At 34.2% G+C, this 6,667-nt stretch overlaps 1 pseudogene; it reads left to right on the top strand.

The window, feature by feature from the left end:
• Positions 1-304: 304 nt before the first annotated feature.
• Positions 305-5,734, top strand: LOC128390170 (NPC intracellular cholesterol transporter 1-like; annotated as a pseudogene).
• The last annotated feature ends 933 nt before the right edge of the window (positions 5,735-6,667 follow it).

The raw sequence follows: 6,667 nt of genomic DNA, 5'->3' as shown, positions 1-6,667 counted from the left end.
ACAAATTGATAAGATTGACTCAGTTAATGATAACAATTTTTTGTCTTCTTCATCTTCATCCACTTACAATTAGAAATTGATTAATGATCAGTGAGACAATTGACTACAGTAATTACACAATCGACCATAGAAAATATTAAAGAGACAAAAACTAAGAAAGTTAATTGCAAAAAATTGGAAAATAAATTGTTACTTTTTGAAGAAAAGCAAATTTAATGTTGGCTCCATTTTTAACTTTCTTTTCATCCACTAAAAGCGTTTCGTTCAAATGTTGACAGAATTAAGTTTGTTTTTGTTTACATTTAAGTTGACTTAATTACTTTCCTTTAAAATTAGTTAACCATTTCAACCTTGATCCACAATAATTAAATTGCTAATTGATTGTAAATTTATTCAGCTTGCATAGTTGAATGTAAATTGTTAACCTTTCCCATAGATTTAATCAGTAAAAGGGAAAAAGCTACAAATTGTTTTCTATTTTCAGTTAATATTTGATTACTTCATTGTTTTGTTTTTTATTTAATCAACTAATCATCAAGAAACTTATCATCTCTATGTTGGTTATTATCAAATTACACTTTATAATCATTTAGGATATTCAAGTTAACCAATCTGATATCTTGTTCAATTGTACTAGATTATCAATAATCTGATAAAGGAAAAAGAGTGACAATACCAATATGTTCATTTAAAGAGTTTTAATCATTTTTCAATTTCCCTTTCGTATCAATTTAATCACATTACAATCAACAGTTAACTAACACTTAATCCTCTTTATCCCTCCTCATGTTTCCAGTGCTCTCATATCAGATCTGACGTTATCAGCGTCTCATTTTTGATTCACAATTAAGAGGATATTGAACATCATTAACATTCAATTGAATCAACCACTTGTTTTTTTTTGTCTTCTAGTTTTCCAATGTAACTCTTGTTAATTGTTTGATTTAATACTGTCAGGTGATTAAATCGTTTGATCAACTGGTTAATCTTATATTCTGTTCACTGAGATAATCGGAAAGTGTTGGATTATCATCAGATTTTTCATTCTCTCCTGTTCTTGGCTTTGTTGGAATCCAAAAAAAATGTTACCATCATCTTGTAATAATCTTTTTCTAGTTTTTGTTATTTCTTTTCTTTTTGTCAACAATGTTGACTGTAAATGTATATTCCGAGGTGCATGTGATAATTTCCAATCTTCTGTTGGATTATCTCTTAAAATTCCGTGTGCTTATAGTGGAGAACCTCAAAAGATAAACAGAACCGATTTACTTGAATCTCTTCAAGAGGTTTGTCCATATCTTGACCCTGGTAAGTTTATTTGTATCAACACAAATTTCATCTTTTCTCAACTAATTGTTTTTTTCTCCAATTCTTAGTTAACAATCCAACATTATGTTGTGATGAGGATCAAATTGATCTTATTATCAATCAATTGGCTGTTCCAAAGGGAATGTTGGGTCGATGTCCATCATGTTTCTACAATTTTGCCAATTACATTTGTCAAATGAGCTGTTCTCCTGTTCAATCAACATTTCTGCGATTAGATGAACATGAACCATCCAAAGAAGTACCTGGAAAGGAGCAGATTAAAACCATAACATACGCAATAGAGGAATCGTTTGCCCAAACCTTATTCAATTCGTGTGTCAATGTCTTAGCTCCTGGTCCTGGAGATAAACCGATAAAGATCATGTGTGGTCAATGGGGTGATCAGTGTACACCCCATCGTCTTCTTGGATACGTAGGTCAAAAAGATCCCTCTCCGTTTGCCGTTAACTTCCAATACTTTCCAGGTTCCAATGATACTGGTGTTACTCCCCTTTCATTAAAATCATCTCAATGTTTCGAAGCTCCTGGAGTTGGAACTAAATCAGCCTGTTCTTGTTCCGATTGTCCATCAGTTTGTAAACCTTTACCTCAACCATTACCTCATGAACCTTTCAAGGTATTCGGTGTTGATGGAATGGCGATCGTTATGTCGCTAATATTTATCGCCACAACAACAATCGTCGTCTTTTACTTTACCCGTTATGAAAGGACAAGTAATCTCCTTGATGGTAAATAGAAAGTGTTTCCTTTCCTCTAATTCCTTGTAAACCTTTAATTTACTAACACTTAATCTAATACAATTTTCCATGAATCAATTAACTTTTCTCTCCAATTCCAATCAGCTGAAAACAATGGACCCAATCCCATGGCTCATTCCGTGACCAACCCTACTAACCAATTAAACAGTTTAGTGCATGCTAAGTTTACTAATTACTCCATTAATTTTAACCATCATCATCACCGCCACCGCCACCACCACCATAATCATAATCCTTTTTTTATCCTAACTGATAATCATGAAAAAATTTATCCCCAATTAGTCATTGTGATTTGTTACATTTTATATGAATTCAGTTGATTTAATTGATATTTTCTCATAATTATTTGTATTTAGATCATCAAGTTTTATACAACACAGCACCTCAACCACCAGATTCACAGCAAAGTATTGGATCGCGATTGGAATTATTTTTAGAGGAAAGTTTCACCCGATGGGGCTACATTGTCACCTCGAGACCCATTCTGGTTATAACCATCGGAACCATATTAGTAATACTCACAAGCCTTCAACTTATTTACATCCATGATAAGATTACCTCTGATCCAGTTGAATTATGGTCATCACCTAAAAGTCAAGCTCGAAAAGAGAAACTTTACTTCGATGAACATTTCGGTCCATTTTATCGAACCAACCAGTTGATCATAAAGAAAACAACAAATGAACCAAATTTTGATTATACATCAGCAAGTGGAAAAAATTATTCTTTCAATCCAATATTCGAGAAAGAATTTCTTTTACAAATTCTACAAATTCAAAATGAAATAACATCTCTGACCGTTAAATTTGAAGGTAAAACTGTCACATTGAATGATATCTGTTTCAGTCCATTGGGTAACGGTAAATGTGCCGTTCAAAGTGTAATCGGCTGGTTTCAAAGTAACGAAACCCGATTCGAAGGTGATCCAATCACCAACTACACTTACCTTGACCACATCATTTCCTGTCTCAGTAATCCATATGCTCCTGATGATAATCTGAAACCCTTTCACTATCCCTGTCTTGGTGAATATGGTGGACCCGCTCTACCTAAAGTAGCACTTGGAGGTTTCAATCTTGCTGATTCATTAAAATCTGCATCTGATGCTTATTCTAAAGCAAAGACTCTTGTGATAACCATTTTAATAAACAATCATGTGGAAAAATCAGAAAACAAGAGAGCCGAATCATGGGAACAAGCATTTCTTGACTACATGCACTCATTTAATCACACCAAATATCCCAATCTCGATATATCATTCTACTCAGAGGTAAATTATTCATATTATATTTTAATCTTTAGACCAAATTTTCACCACTTTCTTATCCCATATTTACAGAGATCGGTTCAAGATGAGATCACCCGTCAAAGTCTTTACGATATTTCAACGATCGTTGTCAGTTATTTGGTAATGTTTGCTTATGTCTCATTAACTCTTGGTAAAATTCCGTCAAAAAATCAGTTCTTTGTCCATTCCAAGATTGGACTTGGTCTTCTTGGTGTTGTCATTGTGATAGCCAGTGTCGTCTCATCTATTGGGCTTATGATACTTTTCGGTTTCAATTTAACTTTAATCATCATGGAGGTGATTCCGTTCTTAGTTCTTGCTGTTGGTGTCGATAATATTTTCATCCTTGCTCAACATTTACAAAGACATGTTCCAGCTGAAGGAGAGACAAGTCAAGATTCTGTCGCCATGGTACTAGGTAAATGTGGACCCTCCATTTTGATGGCCTTCGCTTGCGAGGTCACTTGTTTCTTCATTGGGTCATTATCGTCAATGCCTGCTATCCGTATGTTTGCTTTGAATGCGGCACTTGCTCTGTTGATTGATTTCCTATTACAAATGTCCATTTTCGTTGTTGTTTTATACCTTGACATGGAAAGGTCCAAATCATCCCGATTCGATATCTTTTGCTGTTTCAAATCCAACAAACCCAACAGCCCCGAAGCCAAGAACGAAGTCGACGAAGCTGGACTGTTACATAAAATTTGTAAAGATCATTATGCACCATTTTTAATGAAAGATAGAGCTCGATTAACTTTTATTATCGTGTTCGCCCTATGGTTATGCTCATCAATCGCTGTGATCAATAAGATTGACGTTGGACTGGATCAAGATTTATCAATGCCCCACGATTCCTATGTACTCAAATATTTCAAGTCACAAAAACATGATCTCATGGTCGGTCCACCAGTTTATTTTGTTCTTGGTGGTAAATTTAATTACTCTGATCTTTTCCATCAAGAACTTATCTGTGGTGCCAGTTTTTGTGGTGAAAATTCACTCTTCAATCAAATCAGTCAAGCATCTCGAACTCCCGAATCAAGTTACATTGTCGATACTCCAGCATCTTGGCTTGATGATTACTTTGATTGAGCAACTACATCATCTTGTTGTCGTCTATGGAAAAATGATACCAGTCAATTTTGTCCATCAACTTTAACCGATGTCAACAGAAATAAGGAGTGTTCATTATGTCCAATTGCTGATGATGATTCCACAATTAAGCCAAAACAGTTTTACAAGTTCTTACCTGATTATCTATCAGATGTACCAACAGCTTCATGTCCAAAAGGTGGTAAAGGTGCTTATGGGGCTGCAGTTAAATTGGACGAAAATGGTCAAGTATTAGCCAGTCATTACAGCTCATTCCATTCCCGTTAGTCACATCGAGTGACTTCATTGCCGCCATGAAAAACGCTCGCTTCTTAGCCTCTAATATTGAGAGAGCCATTGGTACACAATTACAAGAAGGAGAAGAGGTCACAGTGTTCCCATATTGTCTTGTCTACGTTTACTATGAGCAATATTTAACCATCTATGAAGATTCAATTAAAAGTCTTGCCCTGTCAATCGGAGCCATATTTCTGGTATCATTTGTCTTGTATGGATTTGACATCAAATCGTCAATGATTGTCGTTTTCACCATAGTCTGTATAGTCATCAATCTAATGGGAATGATGTATTGGTGGGATATCTCATTGAACGCACTTTCGTTGGTTAATCTTGTGATGGCCTGTGGTATATCGGTTGAATTTTGTTCACATTGCTCATGCTTACCTATTAAGTAACGAGGAGACCCGAAAGGAAAGGTCGCAAGAAGCACTTGCATCAATGGGATCCTCGGTTCTTTCCGGTATAACATTGACCAAATTTGCTGGTATTCTGGTTCTCGCCTGGTCGACATCTCAAATTTTCGTTGTCTTTTATTTCCGAATGTATTTTGGTATCGTTATCATTGGTGCTCTTCATGGTCTAGTTTTATTACCAATCCTATTAAGCATATTTGGAGGTAAACCAAAATTATCTAGAAAATTGATCCAATCAACTTTAAATAATCCTGAAAACATCCAACACTAATTAAAAATCTTATAATTTTATAAAATTATTGATTAATATTTAGATAAAATTTCAATGAAAATATTTTATGGTCTCTATTCTTGACCAATGATCTCCATAATTAACATCTAAAAGCCAAATCACTAACGAAATGTCAACGAAAACGAAGCAACAATTCCTAATTTTAGATAATATTCTTTTAATTGAATAACTATTATAATAAAATTCCAATTCCTGTTTATATTTGTAAACTACGATTTTCAATCAATCCAATTAAATCCATTGTAAAGTTATTACATCGAAACCATTACAATGTTGGTGTTTTCTTAGATGCATCTAATGCGATTAACATTATCCAGACGAAATACAGCCAAAGACTTTGAGTTTGTAACCACTTTCTTAATTATTAGCGCAGTTAATGATAATCAAGTAAAGATAACTTTTGATATCTAATCAGTTGACCATTTTAAGACCACATCACTCAAATGAGTGGACAATACTTATTATCATATCTCTGGGTTAACTGTATCTCTCATTGATTATCATTAACTGCTTGAAGTATTTAAAAAGTGGTTAGACTTTCAATTTAATTATTGTTTTAGAACGTGAAACTTTCTTAATAGGTCATCTCTCGATTAAGATCACGGATCATGGAAGAAAATATTAACTATTAATATTTAAAGAAGATATCTAACAATAATAACAAGTTCAGATTAATATTAAAATTCGAGACGAGAGAAATCAATTAGACCAATTATTAATACTTCCATATTCACGCTTACAAAAAGTACAAATCCAAGTGACATATTTTGATTGAAGATGACGAATTGCAGCTTCTAATTCCGGTTTCGCCTGATCAGTCACTAGTGTTGTTGCGAGAATAATCGAGAATCGATATTTCTCGAGATTTTTTGAGGTGAGAAATATCGAGAAGTGTTCTGATTAATCGAGGGGTAAAAGAAAGAAAAAAGACCGAGTAAAGGGGAGGAACTTACACTTCGATTTTTATGTTTTGTTTTTCAAAAAAAGCGCTAAAAAAGAAAGTGAAAAAGAAAGAGAAGAAAATATCGATATTTCTCGATAAATGGTTCGATATTTTCTCGATGGATCGAGCAAATCTTCAAATTCTGGTCGAGCAAATTCAGAAGTTACAGTTCGACGCTCACGATCACGATCTCTAAGTTCTGGTCGTGCAAGTCGAGAATTGATAGTTCGGGCTCTCAATCTGGATCTCGAA

Source organism: Panonychus citri, unplaced genomic scaffold (genome assembly GCF_014898815.1).
Source record: "Panonychus citri isolate SS breed McGregor unplaced genomic scaffold, ASM1489881v1 Contig00116, whole genome shotgun sequence".
NCBI classification, from domain to species: domain Eukaryota; kingdom Metazoa; phylum Arthropoda; class Arachnida; order Trombidiformes; family Tetranychidae; genus Panonychus; species Panonychus citri.
Note: the sequence above shows the minus strand (reverse complement) of the source record. Positions and strands in the feature narration are given on the sequence as shown.